The following is a 25,765-nucleotide window of genomic DNA, read 5'->3' as shown; positions in this document are numbered from 1 at the left end:
TGTGAATCTGTCTTTACTCTTGTCTAACTTCTCCAGACCTTCACTCTCCTCCTCACACAGGCTCTGCTTCTTACAGACAGAAGTCTCTAGTGGGAGTTCCACCTTCTCTTGCAGCCCAAGGGAAGACGCTGCTTGGTCTCGGAGGCTGAGTTTCCCCAGGAGAGCCGACAGCAGCAGGAGGCACAAGCCTGAGCCTCCGGGCAGACAGTCCTGGGCTCGGGACAGCTGGCTGATGGGAGGTGGCTGTCCTTGGTGCTACAGCTCCAAGGAGCGTGTGGGCAGGGGTACTGTCCAATTCCTCCCTGGCACCCTGGAGCCCTAACTGGATAGTAGGTACCCAGGGAGCGTTGTTGACACGGGGTCTTTAGATGGGGGCAGAGGCCAAGCCTTGGGCCTGAGGAGTAAAGCGAACAGCTGGTACAGACAGCGGGGGCACAGCCAGGCAGACCTGAGTGTTGAACCAGGACCAAAGTGACAAGTGCCTCAAGCCAAGAGCTGCAGGAAGTCCGGAATGATTGCCTGGAGGGAAGGTCGGGGTGGGCCATTTCACCTTGAAGGATAGTAAGTTTTGACAGCTGTGGGCATTTAAAGAATGACCCTCAGGCCTGAGCCAAGAGTGGGTGCTGGAGAGTGCTGGGTGTGCGCCGGTACACAGACAGACGATTTGGGTTAGATGAGTAATTGGGGAAAGGAACACATGAAAAAGCCTCAACCCAATTAGTAATCAAAGGATGAAAATACAAGCAATAACAAGCCACTCTTCCAGGCCCCTCCAAATATTTATTAAGTAGGTAAAGATAAAATTACACCGCTATCTAGGTTTGGAAGGGAGTTGGAAGACTGACCCTCTGGCCAGTGTAAACTGGGTCAAATGCTTTTTAAGGCCATGCAGTGACCTGCATACCAAGCTCTAAAGTGTCTGTGCTTTAGCCAGAGGGCGACTTCTAGGATATTATTCTAAGGTAGAATTAAAGATAGGCACCAAAATTCAGCTTTCCTGATTTTCATCAAAGCAGTGTTCATGACAATGAAAAATCTCAACAAATAACAGTGAATCCGTTGAGCAAACTTTGGTCATTAAAAACCATGCCGTCAAAGAGCAAGCTATTGACAGGTGAACATGTTCCCGATGAGCCAGTAAGTGGGAAAAGCAGGCTCCAAAACAGCATGGACAGAATGAGCCAAGTCTTGCTCATCCGAACGCCAGTGGAAGTAGGTGTGTGTGTGGTGGGCTTTCCCCCCTCGCACCCACGGGACACGGTGCTGCGGATCCTGTGCCTCGATGTGGCGGCCTTCTTCTTGGGCGGCTCTGGATGAGTGAACCTCCTGGCTACTGGTTTGCAGGGGGCCAGGCCTGCCTCTTGGACTGTCATGCCACCGAGCTCCCTCCTGCCTCGTGTCCTTGAAGCTCTGGAGGGCTAATGCCTCCTCCCTTGGACTGGTGCCTCCTCCCTCTGGTAGTCTGCGGGAAGATGGCACCAGTACGGGAGTTAAGCCTCAGCCTCGACCTCCAGTCCCAGCCCTGTTCTGTCTGGGAGGAGCCGCACACACCAGGTAATAATAAAAGGGGAGCTTCCATGTACCATTTTTATCATCGCGCCTCCCTTCCCACAGCCTCCTTGAAAGCCTCATGGGGAGCACGGGGGCAGGGCTGACGCAAGGTTCCGTGAGTCCCCAGTCCCACTATTATTACTTATTATTATTATTATTGAAGATGGAATCTGACTCTGTTGCCCAGGCTGGAGTGCATTGGCACGAGCTCAGCTTGCTGCAACCTCCGCCTCCTGGGTTCAAGCAATTCTCCTGCCTCAGCCTCCCAGGTAGTGGGATTACAGGCGCCCGCCACCATGCTCAGCTACGTTTTTTTGTGTTTTAGTAGAGACGGGTTTCATCGTGTTGCCCAGGCTGGTCTCAAACTCCCAAGCTCAGGCAATCCGCCTGCCTCCGCCCTCCAATGTGCCGGGATTACAGACGTGACCCACCGAACCCAGCCTCACTGTGATTTTTTGTGAATATTTTTGAATATGTGCTTTCTGTTTTAAAGTTCACAAACCACAAAAGGGCGTTATACAGCAACAACTATGATTTCTAACCATGGCTTCCAGCCCCTCAGAGCCAGTTTTTATTTCCTGTGTGGCCCCCCACTGTTCTTTCCTTTCGGAAGTTGTATGATTATTCAGACAAACACATGTACGTCATGCCTCCGCGCGGCTGTTCTCGTCTTCCTTCTCACTTGATGCGTCTTGGCTGTGACGGCACGTGGCTCTGAGAACGTCCTTTTCATGGCTGCGCAATACCCCACTGTAGGAAGTTCGTTACTTACCGAACAAAGGATGCTTAGGCTGTTTTCCATCCTTTTCGATAAAGAAGGTTTTGCACAAGTTAATTTGGCATGTGTGTGATGGTATTTGCAAAGTCCTGGAGGTGTGTGAGGCTTTGTATCTGGAAACTTGGGTTGAAGTCGCCAAAGCACCCTTCACGATGGACACACCAGTCACGCTGCAGTAGGAGCACAGGGACAGCCCGCTTCACGCCTTCACCAACACGGTGAGCTTTTACGTTTTGATCTTTGAAAAAGAGTTGGAATTTTGTATCTTATTGTGAATGGCATTGAGTATCTTTTAATATTCTTTAAAAAACCCTGTGACTTAGCTCACGTGACGAGCAGGGCATATGAGGCATTTGCACGGTGGGATGAATGTGCTGAATGGGACGGAGAGAATCCAGCAGGCGGGGCAGGAGCAGAAGCTCCACTCCACGGCGCGAACCCTCTGTCGTGATTTCCTCCCTTCCCCACGGTAGACACTGTCCCGAATTCTGTAAATCACCCTGAGGGGTCGTTCTAGAAATCACACACATGTCCTTAACTTAGCAAAGTCCATGTCAGTCAACACCCTCATCTTCCTCCCAGAGGACACAGAGGCTGTAGAATGCTCACGTGTCGTTTACCCTCACCCTGACTCATCTGTTATTGCTGTTGTACATTTAAATTCTTTTTCCTGTGACTTCTAGGGTCTGTTTCTAGGGTCTTTGTCAGTGATATCAGATCTAAATATTTCCCCCCGTTAGTGTTTTTTAATTTTTATTTTGGCCATAGAGGTTTTGCCATGCTGTTTTCCAAAATGCATATATATATATATATATATATATATATATATATGAGTATTATATATATATATATATATTTGAGACAGAGTCTCACTCTGTCACCCAGGCTGGAGTGCAGTGGCACGATCTCAGCTCACTGCAACCTCTGCCTCTCCAGTTCAAGTGATTCTTCTGCCTCAGCCTCCCGAGTAGCTGGGATTACAGGTGTGCACCACCACACCTGGCTAATTTTTCGGTATATTTTTAGCAGAGATGGGGTTTGGCCACATTGATCAAGCTGGTTATGAACTCCTGACCTCAGGTGATCTACCCACCTCTGCCTCCCAAAGTGCTAGGATTACGGGTGTGAGCCACAGTGCCCTGCCCCAAATACGTATGTGTTAATGAAGAAAGACGAGCAGTCACACACCAAACAGAGCAGCCCCAAACACAATACATGGTAGCATTGTGGCTAATTTCTGTGTTTTTACTTTGCATTTTTAAAGTTGTCATCATTATTGTTTATACTGAGAGTATATTACATTTGCAACCAGAGAAGATGTAACAGATGCCTGTTACAAGTAGAACTGTTCATCTATGGCAGGACCGCCCAGGGCCTTGTGAGTCTGTAGTACCAATGAGATCGCTTGGCATTAAGGCCCACGTGGCCTTGGGTCCTGCCTCCTCTCCCCAAGCCTGCGGCAGCCCAAGGGCCTGACCTGTCCCGTGGTTGCCCCAGCTGTTTCTGGGAGACCTACACAAGGCTCCCAGGGTTTTGCGTGTTGTGCATGCCACCCGCACTGCTGGCCTCTGCCCCAGACCCTCTCCACCACAGTGCCCCTGGGCTATGCCATTGCCCGCGTCCTCAGGGGACTCTCCTGAGGTCTGAGCCATGAGATCTGGGCACCCTCTCTACCCTGTGTCACCTCCCGAAAGACTGAAGTGGCTGCAGGCAGCTTTAGTTGAAAGTTTCTCTCCTTTCCTCTCTAACCTTCACAACCCCAGGCTGCATCCTGGAGGTGCTTAATAAATGCTTGTGCACTAAAGATACGACCGCAGAATGAGTTGGGGCCAAAGCAGGAGTGGAAGGGATTTCCTGGGTTCAGGGATGCTCTGATGGGGCCAGCGAGTGCTCTGCCCCAGTCATCAGCAGTGGCCCAGGACAGAGGGCAGGTGCCATGGGAAGGCTGGCAGGTGCAGGAGAGGCGAGTGGGGCCCAGGTGCTGCCGGGGCTGGGCCCTCTGAGCCCATAGAGAGCCCGGTAGCTGCCACCTACAGCAGCTGTGGGGTTTCCTTGCTGCCCCCGTGCGGGCAGCAGGGTGGGCCGAACCATCTCATTCCCTGCCTTTGCCCACCATCCCAGCTTCCAAGCCCGCAGCCCCAGAAGGAAGCCCGTCAACCCCTCCTTCCTAACTGCTCTTGCTGCTTGCTCCCATGGGAGACATTGCTGTTGCCGCTGGGATGTCTCCTGGGTAATTGTGTGTGCGTTTTGATGTGACCAGCCCCACCGCTGGCAGCCCCTGCTTTGCTCTTTCAGGCCAGCGGCTAGAGAGCCGTGGGGCATGCTGCGGCCAGCCAGGCCAGCTCGCAGCTCACATGGCCTTTGTTTCCGTGATGGCCTCCTCCCTGCTTGATGTTATGTCCCCATTCCTGTTTTCCTGTCTTTTTTGGCTCCCACATTTAATTTATGCAATCTCGTTACATATGCGTATTCTCGTAAGCACCTTAAATCCTTTCCAGAAATGTTGGGTAGAAATCATAAATACCATTTCTATCTTCATCCGGAATCTGGAGGTGGGTAAACATCTCATCTCAGTGACAGCTAATCTTTTTAACCCTTACTCACCTGGGAAGACGGGGCATGGCTCCCGAGGAGAGCAGGGCCCTCGGAGCCCGTGGGGAGGCTCCGGGAGGGGACAGCGGAGAGGAGACTCCTCCGGTCGAGTGAAGGGGAAGGGTCTGCCTAGGCCCCTTGTTGGGTGTGGCGAGGGTATGGGATCTGACAGCGGGGCTGGGAGCGGGGGACACTGTTGCCACTGAGGATCCTGGATTTTCTTTGGGGAGTCTGTGACCCCCTCAGTCCCCTGGTTATTTGAGAAAAGGCCCATTTTCACCCCTCAGGAGCCAGGCTTTGCCAGGCTTCTCTGGCAGAACTGCAGACGTCCTGGCGGGAGAGCAGGTGAGCAGCTCAATCTCTGGTTCCAGGCTGAGCAGGGAAGGAAAGAGGTGGGGGCAGGTGTGGACAAGACCCAGGTCCGGGGAGGGGTGTGGGCTGGGAGAGCCCTGGCTGGCTGGAGCGTGAGGTTCCACACTGTCTCTGAGCGGGTGTTGTCCTGGTGAGGAGCAGTTTTCAGGGTGCTGTGGGAGACGCTGGCTGCAGTGGTGTGGCAGGCAGGGGGTGGGCACTGAGGAGGGAGGCAGGGCAGGGCAGTAGGGCGGGGCTGCCCTCCTGGGGCTGGAGGGAGGGCACTTCGGGGCGGGGGCTACGGGCTTTGCCTGTTGGTCAGCCATCCCCTCTTCTAGGGACAGTGCCCAGGAGCCCTTGGGATGCAGCCTCCATCCCACCTCTGTTTGCAGACCCTGTGGTCTCTGTGGGGCTCCAGCCCCTCGTCACAGTCTGAGACTGGACCTGGCCACCACTATTAGCTCATGGTAGGCCTGAACATCAAGCTGATTCAATTCTACTGAGTCCTGGGGCTCATGTGGGAACTTCTGGGAAGAACTGCTTGCTTTCTTTATGAACTTGAACCTAAGAAGAACAAGACCTGGAACAGTGTGGTGGCAGCCATATTGCCACCATGAGGAGGCTGAAAGCAAAACCATCTGGAATAGATTGGAGAAACAGAGATAACCCAGGGACTGGAGGTGTTGTTTAGAGTCCCTAAATCCAGCTGTACTTGCAGATAATTTATTGAGTCATATAATTAAAATTTCATACAGGGTATGTGGATGTCAGGAGAGGCTTGATCAAGCAGCTCAATGGTACCATGAGAAACATGGATCCCTTCTGGCTCTCTGCTTTTCACCTCCAATGGTGCCAGCCTCATCCTAAGGCTGGCTCTACTCTTGGTAGCAGAGTGACTGCCAGCAGCAACTGCAATCATGCCCTTCCTCACTGAGAGAAAACTGCCTTCCCACCCTGCTCCCAGGAGCTCCTGCGGAATAGGGAAGCATCTTTCGCGAACAATCCCTGCAGTCGTCTCATCATGTCTCACTGGCCTGAGTTGGGTCATATGCCTGCCCCTGTACCAATCCCTCTGGTCAGGGGGCCGAGATGCCCTGTCTGACCAGCACCAAGAGGGGCCCAACTTGAAATCTGGGGGTCTTGTTAAGCATGATAAATATGATTGTTACCTTCTTCTGGAGCGTGGATGTGTGTAAGATGGGGGGCTTTATCCTGGGGGGTCTGCCTTGCAATGCTGGCAGAGCAGACCCGGCTTCCTGTGAGGCCCAAGTGAGCCCTCACTGGGTCTTCCCTCCGGTGGGGTCTGGGCTCTTCTCCAGCTCTCACCACTGGTCAGTGTCTTTGGTCTGACTCCAGCTACAGGGGAACAGCGGGCAGTGCTGTACTGGTGGCAGCTGGAGGGGCACTGCACTCAGGGTGAGGCTGGCAGAAGTCATCACCAGGTGGGGGAATGGCAGGGGAGGGGAGCTGTCATGGCTCTCCCTCATCTGCCTTCCTCAGAGGATTCTGCTGAAAGACAGGAGCTGCATCTGCGGCATGGAAGCGGGCCGTCTGCGCCTGGAGCCAAGGGTCCTGCCTCAGTTCCTCCACAAACGAAACTCAGTCCTGTGTGACACATGTGTGACTCGGCTCTACTGAAACATGAGTGGTCCATGTCGCTGAGGCTTAGTTCTCGTTTTGATATGATGAAATCAGTAACTGTGGCTTAATGGATACAAATCAGAGTGTAACTCATCTGTCAAAGGTCCCTTGGCCTTATTAGCTCTGAAGTCATTGTGGGTCCCTGACCATGGCTTGGGACAGGTGAGGCTGAGCCCAGCTGAGGGGGCCTCATCTCCTTCCAGTGCCAGCCACCCCGACGGGGCCAGTGCCAAGCAGCTCCCTGGGAAAGGTGCTCTGGAATCCCACGCGCAGCCGTCTGAAATTGAGTTATATCTGGGAGGGGCCTCCTGCCTGTGGCCCTACAGCAGGGGCAAGGACAGAGATCCTGGGGCTGGGCCTGAGGGTGGTCCTGCACTTGGGACCACACCACCGTGGTCTGTGTGCTCCAGAGGCAGGTCTGCCATGTGCAGAGTGAGGCGGTGGCAGGGGCCGTCTGCGAGCTCGCTCTGGGGTGGAGGTCTGCCTGCATTTCCGCCATCACTTTACCCCATTTCAGAAAGCGTTTTACAAACGAGCATGGCTGTGGATGGATGTCTTCGGGATGGCTGCCTTCCACAGCAGCTCACATTCCTGCGTCCTGTGTCCCACTGTCCCTTGCTCTGGCCCCCTCCAGGACTACACTGCTTGGATGGGCTTTGGCTCTTTGAAGTGATCTCCCTTCACAGCCTCCTCCCGTCTTTCCCTAGCTGCTGCCCCTGACATGAGATCCCAGGCCTGGCCTTCTCTGTGCCAGGCATGGGGTGGGGTGGTCCACAGCGTGGACGCAGCCCTGCCTCCCTGGAGCTGACTTTCCCAGGGGGACACCAACTAGATGATTGTTGGAGGGAGGCTGGCCGGCAGGCCGGGAGGCTGCTGTGGGGAGGGGCGCTGAGAAGCACTGTGTGCCTGAGACTGCCAGAGACGAACCTGAGAATTGGGCAAAGCGTGGGGAGAGGGCAAGGGACCTTGCTGCAGGGGAGTGCTGCTCAGAGGAGAGTGCGTGTGAAGCGTGGGCAGCTTGTGGCCGGGTCCCGGGTGCTGTGTCCTGCTGGGACAGACCCACAGATGGGCAGGATTCTGCCCTCAGGGAGTTACTGTCCAGCAGGGACAGCGGGCACTGTCTGGCCCACCAGATGGTCAACACTGAAAGCCATGGAGTGAAGGTGCTGGGAGGGGCACCTGGTGGCTGTGGTAAGGGGCAGGGATAGGCATAGCCCTTCCAAGAGCAAAAAGGCCCTGCCAGTCAGATGGAGCCCAACCAGTATCCCTGCAAAGCCCAGCCCTGCCGCTTCCGGTGCGGTTTGTCCCTGGCTGGCTTGGGCACACTTTGTGGAGGTGGTGTTGAGGACACTCCAAGCTCTGCTGCTCAGAGAAGCAGCAAACCCCAGAAATCCACAGTGACATGGCTGGGCCTTCACTCAGCAAGGGCTCTTCCACACTGCATGGGAACGAGGGGTCCAGCCAGAAGGGGCCCCCATTTCACAGGGGAGCACACAAGGCAGAGACGCGACAAAGACATCGAGTATCGGCTGTGCATGGAAGGCTTGCTCGGTGGGACTGGATTGGGGACAAAGGGGCCGGCAAACTCAGCAGAACACAGCAGGGGCCTTGGGGGCCCTTGCGGGGCGCAGGCATAGCCTCAGGGGGGTGAATGCGTTCCTTCCCTCCGAAGCCCACACCCTGGCAGGCAGGCAGCACAGCGCTGTGCGTCTCATGGCTGCTCTGAAGAGGGATGGGACAGGAGGGGGTTAGGCGAGGCTGCGCTTGGGGCGGGCGGAAGGTCGCTGGGTGGGGGCAGTGACATGCGGGCAGTGCAGGAAGAGGCTGGAGCGGAGTAAGTGAGAGGGGCCGTGGCTGGCGAGAGCTCCGCAAGCTGTGTGGACTCGAGCCACGGCGCTTGCTGGACACGGGTCCCGGGTTTGAAGCCTCCACCACGCAGGTCACAGGAGGCTAGCGTGGCTGAGTCCTCCCCATCCTGGGTTCACTTGCTGCTTTGCCCACCTTGGGCTCTGCAATAGAATGACTTTATCCCCCTTGGCTTCACAAGCGGGGTTTAGGCCCCAGCTGGTGTGGTTCACATCTTTGGATCTCAGGGCTATTTTACGTCAAGTGAAGGCCGAGGCTCTGGCTGGGATTTGGGATCTGGAGGGTGGCTGTGTCCCGTGGCTCTGCTCTCTGAAGCTGAGGCTGCTGCCCTCGCTTGGGTCTCAGCCTGCCTGTCCTCCCAGAGCTGGCCCTCCTGCCTCTCCTTGGAATAGGGACTCCCTGGGTTTTAGGGTCATTCCTCCGGCCATAGCTGTGGGGGCTGCAGCAGCTCCTGATAACACTAGCGAATGGGGACAATGCCATCTTGTGTTCCCACCTGTGCTCACATAGTGGGTGGCATAAATGTCCCCACTTTACAGACGAGGGAACTGAGCCCGGGGACACTGATCACTTGGGAAGTTCGTGGAGGCCTGGGGGCAGCTGTCAGAGGGAATGCCAGGCTCCTGCTGGCTCTCTTGCCAGTGGCCTGTCGGTCCCAGCCTCTAGGCTCAGGGCCGGGGGGAGGAGGCTGTCAGGCTGCCAGCATCCCGGGACGGGTGAGGAAGCCACGATGCGATGTGCGTCTGTCCTGGGCCTGTGCCGCTGAGAGCTGGCCGACCCAGGCAGGATGGCTCCTGCGGGCCTGGCCAGTGTCTTGCTCCTCTCTGTGTTGTTTTTCCCGTTGCCATGGAAACCACTTCAGTCTCTGCTGCGAGGCCGGGCCCAGCCTCCCCAGGCATCCAACGTCTGAGCTAGCCCCGGAAACTCTGACCCAGCCTGGGCCGCCGGTCAGCGTGCTGCTGAAAGTCTCCAGCACCTGGTGCTGTCTCCACTGGTGACCTCAGGGCAGGCCCTGGCCAAGCACTGGGCCCTGGCTGGGGGTCTGGGTCTAGCTCCCTGGTCCTGAATCTCCTGCCAGGGCCTGCGGTGGTCATCACCTTCAGCTTGGGCTGCACGGTGGAGAACACCCGGCCTCTAGCGTCTGCCCAGCCCGGGCTCCCAGCTCCGGCTTTGTCCAAGTCTTCTTGGAGATACTCAACAAGTTTGTTGAATCTGTGTGAAATCCTGTTAGAGAGACCTGGAACCAAAGAGTGTCAACCAGGGTCTCCCTGCGACTGTGTCCCCATTCCCTGGCCCCAGTCGGCTCACAGGGATGTCACTCTTACCTGGGAGGGAGCTGAAAAAAAGGTAGCCCTGGCTGTCTGGTCCCCTGTCCTGAGCAGGCAGGCATGGGCCGGCTCCTCCCCTGGGTGTGGGAACAGGGATGTGGGGGGATGGGCCCCAGGCCTGCCTGACCCAGGTCTGTGAACCTTTCTTTGCACCAACGTGAGCCTGGCTTTCGCTTGCTCTCTGGTGCCCAACCTGTATGTTCCAATTCTTAGGCTGTCAGAGAAAGAAGGCCTGATGCCCAGCCTCAGCCCACCATAGGGCCCAGGAACCTGGGAAGAGGACAGGAAGGGGAGATCCGCTCAGGCCCGGCCAGCCAGAACCCCGGGAGAAGCAGCAAGATAGGACTCCGTGCCTCGGACCCCTGCCTCCACCATCTCTGTGACTTCTAGGACCCCACACCCTCCCCGCCTCCACTGAGGGCCAATGTGGAGAGTAGGCTCCCCCAGGGACACATGGGTCCCCTCAGATGGCGCAGATGGAGGGTGTTGAGTGAGGCATGACTCACAGTGCTGCAGGCGGGAGGAGGGAACCCGCAGGGGTGGGGGTCTGGGAGACACCATCAGGGGCTGGAGATGGTAGAGCCGTGGTCACCTCGGGCAGCAGGGCCAAGGAAGGAAGCAGCGTTGACCGAGCACCTCTTAATGAAATACGCTAAACACACTTCCATCAGGTCTGGATCGATGGTGTCTAAGGTGTACAGCAGAGAAGCAGCCAGCGGACGCCGGCGTGTGTGTGTGTGTGTGTGTGTGTGTCGGGGCAGTGTGGATAGTGTGAATGAGTGGGCGTGAGTGCCCGCCTGGAATACCTTCCCCCACCCCGACTCCTTCCACTTGGCCTTGAAACTTCCCTTTCTCCAGCTGCTCCTGCAGCTAAGCAACCTCCTCCCGCTGTCCCTTTTGTGTGGGACTTCGGGGCAGGCGCCGGCTCCCGATCCCTCAGTGCCTTCCATGAACACCGCACAGAGCAGCTCCCCTGTAAGTATCTGTGGAGAAAAGGATTTAATCAATCCATGAATTAATAACGGCAGCAAAGTGGACAAGGTGTCAGCCGGATGTGTAAAGGAGAAAAGGAAAGGAACAAAGAGCAGATGAGAGAAATACAAAGGCCGTGCAGGCGGCGGGGCGCTGGGGCAGGCGCAAGGTGCTCTGCAGCACTCGGAAGCCGCCCTGAACCGGGGAGCCAGCGGTCGCACCCCCTGCTCAGACAGCCTCGTGTCGTTCGGCTCTTGAGTGGGCTGCTCCCTCTGTGTGGAATATCCTGCCCCTGTTGGCCTTCGAATTCTCCCTCAAGATCGAGTCAGATGCCTTTCCTCTGTAAAACACTCCTGCACATCCATCTCTGACCATGACAGAATTACCTTTCCCCATGGCTACGTGGAGGAGTGGGGTGATTCATACATACTTCAGTAAAGCCTTTTCCCTAACCCATCCCAACTGTCCAATTTTTCATTCTCCTCTCCCATGTCTTTCTCAAGGACAAGGGCATTCTCCAATTCTTCTTGTAGATACTCAACAACAATCTGTTTGAAGTTTGGCTATTTAAAGTCTCAGGTATTTCAGAAATTTGGCCAGTGAGAGAGTCATGCCCCAGGAATGTAATATATTTGACGTTTACTTTCAAAGCTTTAAGACATAAGGCCCACAGGGCAGGGAACTGGCTTAGCGCAGCTCAGAGGATTCTGTCCAGCATCAGCCCAGGACGCTTCTCAGGAAAGAATTATTGGTGAATAGTGGTAACTCCTTGAACTGTTAAATTGGGCCTGCTGAAAGCCTAAGGCTACTCACGTCAGCTTGAGTTGCTTCCTCTCTCATTCTCCTGCTTTAAAAAGAGTCATCTGCTGTGGTTTGATTCAAGAAAGTCTCCAGCTGTCAGACAGTGTAGTTCTGCCGGTGGTTATGGAGCCTGTGCCCTGATGCAGGCGTCTGCGAGGTGCTGGGCTCAGAGGTGGGGGAGGCAGGGAACTGTGGGATGAGGGAATGTTGGGTAAGCTCAGAGGTGGATTCAGGGTGTCCCCACTAAAGGCCAGGGGGCTTGGGCCAAGCTCGGCAGCCTGGGGCTGGACGCTGGCCGAAGGCGGCAGCTCCAAGTACGTGGTGTGCAGCTCCCAGCTCTCTGGACTCAGCTCCTGCTGGCTGGTTGAGATAGCTGTTCTCTTCCTGCCTTGATGTAGAGTGGGGCTATTAACAGACCCACCCTACGGGGTTATGGTGAGGCCTTGGCGAGACGGTAAATGTGGTGGAGTGCCTAGCCCAGGCTGGCTCCAGGCGGGACCCAGGACACAGGGCTGTGCTTATTATGAAGCCGTCTGGAATGACATCACTAACAAGGGGGAGCCATGGGTGGCTCATGAGGCAGGACCGGGGCCCGGACACAGGCTCAGCCTGACTCTCTGACCCTAGAGCTCTGCTCGGTACTGCCACCTCCCACTGCCATGCTGCCCTCCCACCCACAGGCCCAGTCCTGCTGCCTGGGCAAGTCTGGGGGCCCAGTCTGTTGCCCCGAGGTGAAGGGCAGTTTGTGGCACGCTCATCCTCTGGGTTCTCTGGTGCCCTGGCTTCAGCAGAGGCTGTGAGGGAATCCAGAAGCCTTCACGGACAGTGAGAAAGAGGCCGGGAGCTGGGACTTTCCCCAGTGAGGCGCGGTGTCTGCCAGTGGTGTGGTGAGGGGCACAGCCAGGACTTGCCCCAGGGTGGGAGCCATCTGGAGCCAGGGTTCTGCTTCATCGTCGACTACATCTGCCTGCAGATGCGGCCAGTCTTTCCCTTTCCAGGAGTCCATGCAGAGCTCAGACCCAGTCCAGGGCTCCCACCGTCATCTGACGCTTCAGGGTCCCCGATCCCTGAGTGTAGAGCTGTGACCAGGTGGCCTGCCTGGCCGAGACCAAAGCCAGCCTTTGACAGTGCCGCTGCTGTCTGCACTGGGGCTTTGGGGACCCTGGTCTTCCCAATCGGCCTCCGAGAGAAGCTCTTAGTGACGGAGCAACTTCTGCAAATGGAAGCACTAACTAAGACGTTAGACCCCTCCATAGCCCTAATTCTTCTTCTCCTTTGTGTAACGGGGATGATCCTGCCTAGCTCATCACCAGCTGGCTTAGTAAACATCTAGAGGCTGTAAGGATGTTTAATTTAATTGCGCGAGCCTCAGAATTAATGGAAACAAGACAGTAGGGTGAAGGGCTCCGGAGCGAGGCTGGGAGGGAAGTGCTTGCCCCTGTGGCTGCTGAGCAGGCTTAGCGCTTTTGACCCAGACCCAGGAAAGCGAGAGGGACCTGGAGGAGCCTGCGTCTCTGCCGGCTGACGAGAGGGCAGGTTTGGGGCGTCCATTAAACACAGTTCTCCTCCATAAACGTGGCACATGGCATGAAAATAGGTCTGCGATTCTAAATTGCTTGAATCAAAGGCTGGCAAGGGGCCCGAGAGGCAAGAGCTGCTCGTTCCGCAGCAGACGCGTGCATGGTGTCCTCAGGCCTGGCTCCGGGTTCCTCACACAGGAACGCTGCTTCCCAGACCAGGGCTCCAAGGCGGCTGGGAGAGCAGGCGACAGGTGCAGGGCAGGTCTGAGGGCCGGCGGGAGAAGAGCAGGGTGCAGGGGCTGAGCGGGGTCACCGACATGGAGGAGCTACAGGCGAGGGGCCACTGGCAGGCCAGGCACCGGCTCAGCTGCAGTGTGGCCCCCCGGTGAGGCCTGTGGGCACCCCTTGGCCAGCAGAGAAGCTGATTAGCATTGTCCTCCAGGGCCCAGGGCTTGCTGCAGAAACGGGCCCGAGGGCCCCGGCTTCATACAGAGGCCCAGGAAGAAGCTGGAGACCGAAGCTCCCCCCGGGGCTCCCAGGCCTGTCTCTGGGGCTGGAGGGGTGGCACCTGCCAACAGCCTGCTCTGCCAACACCTGCGGCGGGCAGTGAGCAACCCGTCCGGCTTCCTTAGGCCCAGCAGCGGCAGGGCCACGTGCCGTGGTCTGGCTCTTGGGAGGTCCCGGCACCACCATGACTAGGCCTGGTGTGTTGTTCTCAAAGTGGGTTCCCCAGGGCTGTCACTGCCCCGCAGGGGAGGGAGAACACCGTCTCCTGGAATGGCCATCCTACCTGCACTCCCTGGGGACACGCTCGGACCTCACAGCGTCTACATCTCACCCTGCAGCTGTAGCAGGGAGGGCTGGCCAGGGCTGGTCAGATAGCCCGGGGTGGGGGCCAGGCTGGAGCCAGGGCTGAGGCAGCGGGTCAGAGAGGATGCTGCCCACGTGGGAGAGGCCAGATGTACTTCCTCATGGTCACCTCACCGTCCTGAGCCACCCACATCATGCCCGTCTCTGCCACAGATGGCATTCTCTGGGCTTACCTGAAAGAGTCCCTGCTTGGCCTTGTTAAAACCGAGATCCACCATAAATGCTAATTCCCCATCTTGACCCACAGCATGTGCATTTACGGCGGAGAAAAACTCATTAGGGCCAGAGCACTTCCCAGCTGAGGAAGTGCGGCTCATTAGGGAGGCCAAGCCAGTCCTGGTGGTTCTAATGAGCTGTGAAAACCACTCGGGAACAGGAGAATTAGCAGAGAAGGTATCTTCGACTTCCCCAAGGAGCTGCTTCTGTCTAATTTTGGAGTCTGCAGGCCCAGGCGTTTCATGGGAAGGGGCTACGAACCCGGATCTTACGTTTTGAGAATCTAACCAGTGTGGGGGACAAACCCCACAGAGGAACCGTCACTGTCCTGAGTCTCCCCAGCTTTTGGTTGGGGAAGGCGAGGTGGGGTGAGTGGGGCCAGGCTGGAGTCCGCTAGCTTCTCGGAACGTGGACTGTGGGTGTGGGCATGGACAGTGGCTGCCAGGAGTCCAAACAGAGCCTGTCTGGGACTCTGGCCGGTTCCCAGGTGAAGGAGGTGGGTCTGGCAGGGAGAGAGGCCCGGATGGAGGGATGGGAGGCCCATCAGTTTATTCTCAGGCACCTATTCCAATGGCTGAAGGGGTAAAATGGGCCAGTGACAGGAGGGCCTGGTGCAGCTGGGCCAGGGGCTCCTACAGCATCAGCAGGGTCCTCCCCTTTGGTCCTTCTCACCCTGCTCCCGACACGGGACCTCGAGAGCTCCAGGCTCCTTCTCCCGGCTCATTCACCCCAGCGGGTGGGTGGAGAGAACCTTTTGTCCAGAACTTCCAGGCGGCATCCCAGCCCTGATGATTCTCAGAAGGAAGTTAAGGGGCCGCAGACACCAGTAGACTCTACCGAAAGGGACCCTTGAGCAGAAACACGTAGCCCTCCAGGGCACCTAGTCTCCTCACCAAAGACTCACCGCTGGGGGCACCCAGGCAGACAAGGGGAGAGCCCCAGTTCCTGCAGGAAGGCAGCCGGTTTCCTATGCTGGCTCTCCGAGGCAGTGGTCTGTGCCCCTGATTCGGGTCAGCATGACCAGGTGTCTCCAGAACAAGCGGCCTGAAGGCCTGTGCTCCCCGCTGTGTGCGACGTGATCAGCAGAGGCCGGCAGGCTCCAGCTTGGTGGATATGTCTGTGCCGTCATGTCTCAGCTCACAGATCCCAGAGCTTCTCCTTCTGGACATTCCTCATTCTCTTTGCGTCCCTGCCCAGCACTCTGTTGCTTCTCTTTCTACCTGGTTGACTGCCCCTTCTCTGCCTCTCCCTCCTTTATACAATCTTTAAACTCGGCCCCTGTCCTCAGCTCCTGTTCTGCTCACTTTAAGCCATCTCCAGGCAAAGCTATGTGGGCTGATGATTCTCGACTCAGGAACCCTAGCCTTGAGCTTGGACAGGCCACTTACCATCCCAGCTGCTCCAGAGCTTGAACTTGCTCCCCTCCATCCCATCTGCTCCTCCTCCAGCCAGTCTTCCCCACGGGAGCATATCTTCCCCTCGCTCCGTCTAGAGACCCGGAACAAGATCTGCACCAGCCACCCCTGGAGCTGGAGGAGGGCTTTGCATAGGCATGGCCCAAAGCAGACCCACCGTGGCATGGAGCTTTCCAGGGGCCACCCCCTTCTGGCACCCATTATCAGTGCCACAGTCTCCAACAGGCCCCGGGGCGGGGGGTGGATTCTGAAAGCCAGTCGCTGGAACAGGAAACTGGTGGAGAGTTTGGGGTTTCTTGATGCCCGAACAATGGAATGTTGATTTGGAGGCACTGGCCCTTGTCACAGAGGCTGAGAGGATAGGCCAGGAAGTCACCCTAGGTACCTCTCCCTCACTGTCCACATCCAAACAATCCCCAAGTTCTTATGTTACCTTCAGCGGAGTTTCAAATCCACGCTTCATCTTCCTCCCCACTACAACCTCCTGGCCAAGTCCCCATTCTCTCCCCTCCGGACTCAGTTCCATGACTGTCTCCCTGAGTCTTCTTCAGCCTGTTTTCCACTCACCGTTAAGCACAGTCCCTGGCACTGCAGGGACTCGGCTCACACTCTTGTCACAGACGGACACGGCTGCTTTTTGGGTTCTGGCAGGCCTTGGTACCGGAGATTTGCTTCTCAGGGTGTATGTCATGCCCCTGGATGGTAGGGATATTGCTGCTATTTTTGGCTAGCTGGGAAGAAAAACAGCAACTTGTCCTCATTATTAAAACTGGAGGAGAAATACTACTTTACCAGAGAAGGTAAGAATTACAGTGAGAACATCTGGCGTTTTGGCCACAGGTCCGCTTAGTAGACGGTCTCTGGTTGGAATCATCATTGCTCATGTCTTGCCCTGTGGGAAAAAAAAGTTTTATTTTGAAATATTTGTACACTTGCAGAAAGTTGCAAAAATTGTACAGAGTCTCTCATAGGCTTCCCTCAGCTACTCTCAATGCTGACATCTTATGTAACCACAGCACAACATCAAAACCAGGGAACTGACATTGGTACAACGATGCTACTAGACTCTAGACCTTATTCAGTTCTGATCATCGTTAAGACTGCAATCATTCCTCTCTCTCTCTCTGCTTCTATGCAGTTTCATCGCATGTGTAAATTTCGGTAACCACCACCGAAGTCAAGACACAGAACTGTTCATCATCACAAATGCACACTCCTGCCCCCGCTCTTCATGTTTGATCTGTGTAGCCTCCACCTCCCTGTCCCTGTCTTCTAGCAACTACTAGTGTGTTCTCCATCTCTGTTGTTTTGTCACGATGAGAATGTTGTAGACGTGGAATCATACGCTGCATCTTCTGAGGCTGACTTTTTTTACTCAGCATTCATTCTCTTCAGATCCATGTACAATAGTTTGTTGCTTTTCACTGCTGAGTAGTGTTCCATTATATGCGTGGTCCAGAGTTTCTGCAAATATGGTGAATAAAGGTTCTACGAATATTCATGTATAGGTTTTTGCACGAATATCAGTTTTCATTTCTTTGGATAAATGCCCGAGAGTGTGAGGGCTGGGTTTTAGGATGCATGCTTAGCTTTATGAGACACTGACGATTTTACATTCTCAGCAGCAATGGATAAGAGAACCACTTTCTGTGGATTCTTGCTAGATTTTTTTTCTTTTTTAACCATAGTTGTTTTCATAGGTGTGTCATGATATTTCCTTCTGGCTTTCATTTCCATTTCTCTAATGGCCAATGAGGAGGAACATGTTTCTGTATGCTTTTGGCTATCTCCATCTTCTCTTTGGTGCAATATCTGTTCATGTCTTTGCCCATTTTGTAATTGAGTTGTTTGTTTTTTTTACTGTTAAGTTTTTTTTTTTATGATGGTAGTAAAAAAACATAAGAGCCAACAAATTTTCTTTTGGTGTTTTTCACAGTAATAGAAGTGGATACACACCCAGAAGTCCATATGACATGCCTGTGTCAGGGATTAGCTGGGATAACAGCCTCTAATTCTCAGAGTTTAGGCGCAATAAATATTTATTTCTTGCTCATAGGTTGGGCGTCTTGTCTCCGCACAGCTTTTGCCAAGCAGTGACTGTGGAGTCTGGGCCTGTTCCTTGCCAAGGCTCCACCACCTGAATGTCCAGAACCCAGCCTCCAAAGCGGTGGTGGAAGAGGAAGAGAGCCAGCAGGTACATGGGGGTTTGTTTTCATGGACAGTTCTAGAGGTGTTGTAGTTCTTGTCACAACATCTTATCGGTCAGGATTTAGTCACATGGTCCCCACCCAACTTTAAGGAGGCTGGAAATGTTGCCTTCCTGGGTGTCCAGGAAGAGGGGTTAGATGGGGTGAACATTGTGCCTGTATTAGTCTGTTCTCATGCTGCTATAAAGAACAGCTGAGACTGGGTAATTTATAAAAGAAAGAGCTTAATTGACTCACAGTTCCACGTGGCTGGGGAGCCCTCAGAAAACTTACAATCAGGGTGGAAGGGGAAGCAAACATGGCCTTCTTCACATGGTGGCAGGAGAGACAAGTGTCAGCAGGGGAAATGCCAGATGCTTATAAAACCATCAGATTTCGTGAGAAATTCACTATCATGAGAACAGCGTGGAGAAAGCTGCCCCCATGATTCAATTACCTCCCTCCATGTCCCTCCCATGACATGTGGGGATTATGGGAACTACAATTCAAGATGAAATTTAAGTGGGGACACAGCCAAACCATATTATTCTGCCCATGGCCCTTCCAAAATCTCATTTCCTCACATTTCAAAACACAATCATGCTTTCCCAAGAGTCCCTCAAAGTCTTAACTCATTCAAGAATTAACCCAGAAGTCCAAGTCCAAAGTTTCATCTGAGGCAAGGCAAGTCCCTCCCCACTATGAGCCTGTAAAATCAAAAGCAAGTTAGTTACTTCCTAGACACAGTGGGAGTATAGTATTGGGTAAATACACCCATCCTAAATGGGAGAAACTGGTCAAAACAAAGGAGCTACAGGTCCGATGCAAGTCCAAAATCCATCAAGGCAGTAATTAAATCTTAAAGCTTCCAAATAATTTTCATTCCATGTCTCATATCCAGCTCACAATGATGCAAGAAATGGGTTCCCACGCCCTTGGGACGCTCCATGCCTGTGGCTTTGTAGGGTACCGCCCCTCTCCTGGCTGCTTTCACAAGCTGGTGTTGAGTGTCTTTGGCTTTTCCAGGTGCACAGAATGGTGGGTCCATTCAGGGATCTGAAGGACAATGACTCTTCTCACAGCTCAGCTAGGCAGTGTCCTAGTGGGGACTCTGTGTGGGGGTTCTGACCCCACATTACGCTTCCACACTATCTTAGCAGAGGTTCTTCAAAAGGGCTCCACCCCTGTGTCAAACTTCTTCCTAGACATCCAGGCATTTCCATATGGGACTTGCATCGGGCCCATTTCCATCCTCTGAAATCTAAGTGGAAGTTCCCAAACCTAAATTCTTGACTTCTGTGCATCCACAAGCCCAACACCACAAGTAAGCTGCCAGGGCTTGGGGTTTGCACCCTTTGAAGCAATGGCCTGAGCTATATGAAGGCCCCCATTAACTATGGCCGGGACACAGGGTACCAAGTCCTGAGACTGCACGAAGCAGTAAGTCCTTGGCCCCAGCCCATGAAACCATTTTTTTCTCCTAGGCTTCCTGGCCTATGATGGGAAGGTCTACTGCGAAGGCCTCTGACATGCCCTGGAGACATTTTCCCCATTGTCTTGGTGATTAACATTTGACTCCTCATTACTTATGCAAATTTCTGCCACTGCCTTGAATTTATTCTCATCAAATGTGTTTTTCTTTTTTATTGCATTGTCAGTCTGCAAATTTTCCAAACTTTTATGCTCTGCTTCCCTTTTAAACATAAGTTCCTATTCCAAACCATCTCTTTGTGAATGCATAAAACGGAACACTTTTAAGAGAACCCAGATCACCTTTGGAATGCTTTGCTGCTTAGAAATCTATTCCACCAGATACCCTAAGTCATCTATCTCAAGTTCAAAGTTCCACAGATCTCTAGGGCAGGGGCAAAATGCCACCAGTCTCTTTGCTAAGAGCATAGTAAGAGTAAGAGTTACCTTTATTCCAGTTCCCAACAAGTTTCTAATCTCCATCTGAGACCACCTCGGCCTGGACTTCATTGTCTATACCACTATCAGCGTTTGGTCAAAGCTGTTCAGCAAGTCTCTAGGAATTTCCAAACTTTCCCACATCTTCCTGTCTTCTTCTGAGCCCTCCAAACTGTTCCCACCTCTGCCCTGCAGCAAGCTGAGCAGCAACCTTAATTCTATCTGCTATCTAATTCTATGTGCACATTTTCGGGTATCTTTTCAGCAGCACCGCACTCCCAGTACAAATTTACTGTATTAGTCTGTTCTCATGCTGCTATAAAGAACTGCCCAAGACTGGGTAATTTATAAAGGAAAGAGGTTTAATTGACTCACAGTTCTGCATGCTTGGAGAGGCCTCTGGAAACTTAGAATTATGATGGAAGGGGAAGCAAACACATTCTTCTTTCCATGGTGGTAGGAGAGAGAAGTGCCAGCAGGGGAAATATCAAATGCTTATAAAACCATTAGATCTTGTGAGAACTCACTCACTATCATGAGAATAGTATGGGGAAAACCACCCCCATGATTCAATTATCTCTCACCATGTCCCTCCCATGACACATTATGGGGACTATAATTCAAGATGAGATTTGGGTGGGGACACAGGCAAACCTTATCAGGTTCCATTTTAGTCACTACAGCAGCATGAGCTGGAGCTGCATGGAGCATGCCTTGTCTGTTCAGATGATGCTTGACCCATTGCATCTGTGGCAGGCCACACCAGTCACCTTCATTTGGACCAAATAAGGAGTTGGAGCAGATGGGAATTGGTGCCTCCCTCCCTTCCCTTCTTTCTTCCTTCTGTCCCTCCCCCCCTCTCTCTCTCTTTATTTCCTTTGCCCTGCACCTCGATTAAAAAAAACTTAGAAATGAAAGTGTCTGTCCTAAGAAGACATACTGCAACTGGCCCACCTGTACATGTCAGAAGGGTTGGGGGACTGACCTTCACCCCATTTGATTATCTAGCTCAGTTTGCAAACTGGTAGCACATGAGTCACATTCAGTCAACAAGCATGCTTTATTTGGCCTATATGATTTTTTTTTAATTAAGTATATTAGGATATAATTTACACATAATAAAAATGTATAGATTTTTAAGTGTACCATTCAGTGAGTTAATATATATGCATATATATACACACATATTTTGAGGGTCCCAATTTATCCAATGTCCTCACCAACTCTTTCTGTCTTTCCTTTCTTCCTTCCCTCATTCCTTCCTCCCTCCATTTCTTTCTTTTGCCCTCTCTCTCTTAATTGTACCCATTTTAGTGGCTGGGAAGTGGTATCTTGTGATTTTGGTTTGCATTTTGCTAATGACTAATAATGTTGAACATCTTTTAATGCTCTTATTGGTCAATTTTATATTTTTTATAGCTTTAGTTTTGATGTTTACATTATACAGTGTTTACATTTACATGTATTATTAATTTAATTAATTTTTGAGTGAGGTAAGAATTGAGTTTTATTTTTTTCTCCATACAGATGATCTAACATCATCTGTTTAAAAGACTATCCTTTTTCTGTGGTAGGAAGAATTCTAAGATGTCTCCTAGGGTAGGCAGAGTAGTGGCTCCACAAAGATGTCTTCTTCTCAGTCCCTGAAACCTTGAAGATCATGTTACATGGCAGAAACAAGTCAAGGTAGCAGATAGAATTAAGGTTGCTGCTCAGCTTGATGCAGGGCAGATGAGCCCCCAGATTGGGGCTTAGCCAGGGAAAGAATTCAAGAGTGAGCCAGTGGTGTTACACAGCAACTTTTATCGAAGTGGTAGTGTACAGCAGCAGCAGAGGCTCTGCTCCTTGGAGAGCAGGGTTAACCCACAGGAAGTTTGCCCAGAGCAGCAGCTCAGTGGTAGTTCTGCAGTCATGTTTATATACAGTTTTAATTACACACAAATTAAGAGTTGGGTTATTCAGAAATTTTCTTAAAAAAAAAAAAAAAGGTGGTAACTTCCAGGAGTTGCCATGGCACCAGTAAACTGTCATAGTGCTGGTGGGCATGTCTTATGGAGAATTGCTTTTGGGGCCTCTTCCCTGTTTCAGCCAGTCTTCTATCTGGTGTGGAGTTAGGTCCTGCCTCCTACCTCAAGCTGATCTTAAGATAGGTTTATTATCCTAGACTCTCTGGGTGGGTCCAATGTAATAACAAGGATCCTTAAATGTGGAAGAAAGAGAAAGAAGAGAAGGTCGGATGATGTAATGTGCTAGGAATCTGGCCTACTATTGCTGACTTTGAAAATGGAGGAAGGGGCTATGAGTCAAGGAAATCAGGCAGGCTGTAGAAGCTGAGATGGGCAAGGAAAGAGATTCTCTCCTCAGTCTCTAGAAAGGAACGCTGCCCAACTGACACCCTGATTTTAGCCCAGTTAGACCCATTTGGACTTCTGAATGCAGAAGCATCAGATAATAAATTTGTATTGTTTTAATCACTAAGTTTGTGGTAAGTTGTTACAGTAGCCATAGAAAACAAATACAGTCCCAAGATTCCGGCCTCCTAGTGTACACACTCTCCCTAATCCTCTTCCCTTGAGTGGGAGTTATGCATATGAGAGCCATCCCTCCCGTAATACTGTATGGCTAGAAGGATTGTGCAGATATAATTAAGGTCTTTAATCAGTTGACTTTGGGTTAATCAGAAGGAAGATTATCCTTTCTTGGCCTGACCTTAAAAGAAGTCAAAGAGGTTAAAAGTGAGAGCTCTTGTTGTGGAGAGGGCCACATGGCAGGGAACAGGGAGCAGTCTCCAGGAACTGAGGGCTTCATCCTATGACCAAAAGGAACTTGATTGGAAGAGGTGTCCAAGTTCCATATGAGAGTCCATGTGGGCTGACAGCTTGATTTTAGCCTTTTGAGACCCCAAGCCAAGAACTCACACCATGCGAGGGCTTCTCGCCTATGGAAATATGTGAAATATATAATTATATGTGAAATAATAAATTGATGTTGTGTTAATCTGATAAATTTGTGCTAATGTGTTATGCAGCAATAGAGAAAGAATGCATTTCCCCCATTAAACTGCCTGAGCACTTTTGTTGAAAATCAATTAAGGGTCTATGTTTGGGTCTATTTCTGGGCTCTATTTTTTTTTCTGCTGATCTATGTGTCTATCTTTCTGCTAAAATGATTTTAATTTGGATTACCATAGCTTTATAGTAAGTCTTGAAAATTAGATACTGGGAGTTTTCCAACTTTGTTATTCTTTTTTAAGTTTGTTTTGCTATTTTAAGTCTTGTGCATTTGCATATACATTTTAGAATCAACTCCTGCTTTCTCTCTCAAAGCCAGCCACGATATAAAAAGTCTGATGACTCTGAGACCACCATGTTATGAGGAAGCTCCCATGGGGAGATCATGTGGAGGAGCACTGAGCGACCAGACATGTGACTAATGCCTTCTTGGACTTTCCAGTTTGGCCCAGCTGCCAGCTGAAAGCAGCAGAGTGAGTAATCCTAAACAACACCATTTAAAGGAGAACCACCCAGCTGAGGTCAGTTAACTTAGCAACAACAAAATAATTGTTAAGTTACCAAGCTTTGGGATTGGTTATGAAGCAAAAGGATACTGAAAAGTAGGGTATTCATCTTTTCAATTTTTTCTTGAGTCACTTTTGGTAAGTTGTGTATTTCAGAGAATCTGTCTATTTCATCTAAATTGTTGAGTTTATTGCCATAAAGTTGGTTATAGTATTTCATAGTTTTTTTTTTTTTTTTTTTTTTTTGGTGTCTGTAGGATCTGTAGTGATAGCTTCTCTCCCATTTCAGATATTTTGAGTATACATATATCAAAAAATCATGTTGCACAACATAAATACATAGAGTTTTTGTTTGTCACAAACAGATATTTTGTAATTTGTGTGCCCTTTCTTGATCAGTCTTACTGGGGTTTTTCAATTTAATTAATTTTTCAAAGAGATACCTTTTGACTTTGTTATTTTTCTCTCTTATTGGCTTGTTTTGTATTTCATTAATTTTAGCTCTTTATTATTTCTTTCCTTCTATTTACTATGGGCTTAATATGTTCTTTCTTTGTAGACTGCTAACAGGTACATTTAAGCTATTAATTGTTAATTTTTACTTTTTCCCTATTATGAATATTTAGAGTTACACATTTCTTTCTAGAAACAGCTTTTACTGCATTCTATAAAATTTGATTTTTTTGGTTTTCATAATCATTCAGTTAAAATATTTTCTAATTTATTTGCTGTCTTGCCATATGAGTTATTTAGAAGTATATTGTTTATTTTCCAAAACTTTGGAGGAATGTTCTAGATATATTATTGTTATTGATTTCTAACTCAATTTTGTTGTAACCAGAAAACACTTTGTAAGATTTTGAAATTTATTGAGACATTTTACAGTGCAGAATATGATTAATTTTGGTGAACATTCCATGTGCTCTTGCAAAAAAATGTGTATTTTAAAGTTGTGTAGTGAGATATTCTGAAAATGTCAATTAGATCAAGATTGTTGATAGGGTTGTTCCAATCTTTTACATGCTTACCAAGATAGAAGTGTTGAAATATTCAGTTATGACTGAGGAATTGTCTATTTTTCTCTTTCTTTTCATCAATTTTTGCTTTATGATTTTTGAAACAATTATTAGGTACAAGGTTAGGATTTTATTAACCACTTTGTTATTATGAAGTGTTCTTCATTTGAAAAAATACATTTTGCCTTGATGTCTACTTTGCCTTCTTTTAACATGACCCTACCACATTTCTTATTTTAACCATTTTTGTGCTACATCTTTTTTCATCCCTTTACTTTCAGCCTCTCTGTGTCTTTATATTTTATACTCAGTCAGGCATTGCTTTAAAAAAATCTGTTCTGACAATTGCTGCCTTTTTGTTAGTAGTTAGCTTGTTTATACTAAATTACTGGTGTAGCTATTTTCAAGTCTGATACCTGCTTACTTGTTTTATATTTGTCCCATGTGCTTTTCATTCCTCTTCCTCTTTTATAGCCTTTTTTGGGGAATTACTGCATACTTTATTGTATTCTTTAAGAAAATCTCTGTCATTGGCATTTTTGCTATTCTTTTTATTTTTGTATGTTAGTAGTTTAAAGATTACAATATGTGTTCTTATCATAGTCTACTTGTAATTAATACTGTTTCATTTCACACATTACTATTCACACTTCAAAAATCTAAGAACCTAATAAGAGAACAACTTCATTTTCTTCCCCATCCTTTGCACTGCTGTCATAATTTTAATTATATATATATATATATATATATATATATATATATATAAAATAAACCCCACCTTATAATGCCATTAAATTTGCTTCAAATGGACATTTGTCTTTTAAGGAAATTAAGAAAAAGCTAGTGTTCTTAATTTACACGTTTACTTTTTTTTTTTTTTTTTTTTGCTCTTACCATTTCTTCCTGTAAAATTGTTTCCTCTGATGTCATTTCTCTTCAGCCTAAGAACTCTATTTAGAGTTTCTGGTCATGAAAGTCTGTTGGCTTTTAATTCTTTCAGTGTTTAATAATTTAAAATCTCTTCATTTCGTCCTCATTTTTGAAGAATATTTTTGATGGACATAAAAGTCTTGGATTGTAGTTCTTTTCTTTCTTCAGGGCATTCTGTGATTGGTTGGTTGCTTCTAATGAAAAGACAGCTGTCATTTGTGACATTGTTCCCTTGCATTTATTTTGTCATTTTGCTCTGGCTGCTTTCAAAGTTTCCTCTTTATTTTTGGTGTTCAGCTTTTGACTA

At 50.4% G+C, this 25,765-nt stretch overlaps 1 long non-coding RNA gene across 1 annotated transcript in view; it reads left to right on the top strand.

Moving 5' to 3' along the window:
• Positions 1 to 23,699, top strand: part of LOC141582450 (uncharacterized) — a 30,585-nt gene extending 6,886 nt beyond the window's left edge. Inside the window, exons 2-3 of the long non-coding RNA XR_012515293.1 lie at positions 17,958 to 18,095; positions 23,322 to 23,699. This is a non-coding gene — a long non-coding RNA (uncharacterized LOC141582450). The remainder of the gene's footprint in view (positions 1 to 17,957; positions 18,096 to 23,321) is intronic.
• The last annotated feature ends 2,066 nt before the right edge of the window (positions 23,700 to 25,765 follow it).

The sequence above is a fragment of the Saimiri boliviensis genome, chromosome 20, assembly GCF_048565385.1.
Source record: "Saimiri boliviensis isolate mSaiBol1 chromosome 20, mSaiBol1.pri, whole genome shotgun sequence".
NCBI lineage: Eukaryota > Metazoa > Chordata > Mammalia > Primates > Cebidae > Saimiri > Saimiri boliviensis.
Note: the sequence above shows the minus strand (reverse complement) of the source record. Positions and strands in the feature narration are given on the sequence as shown.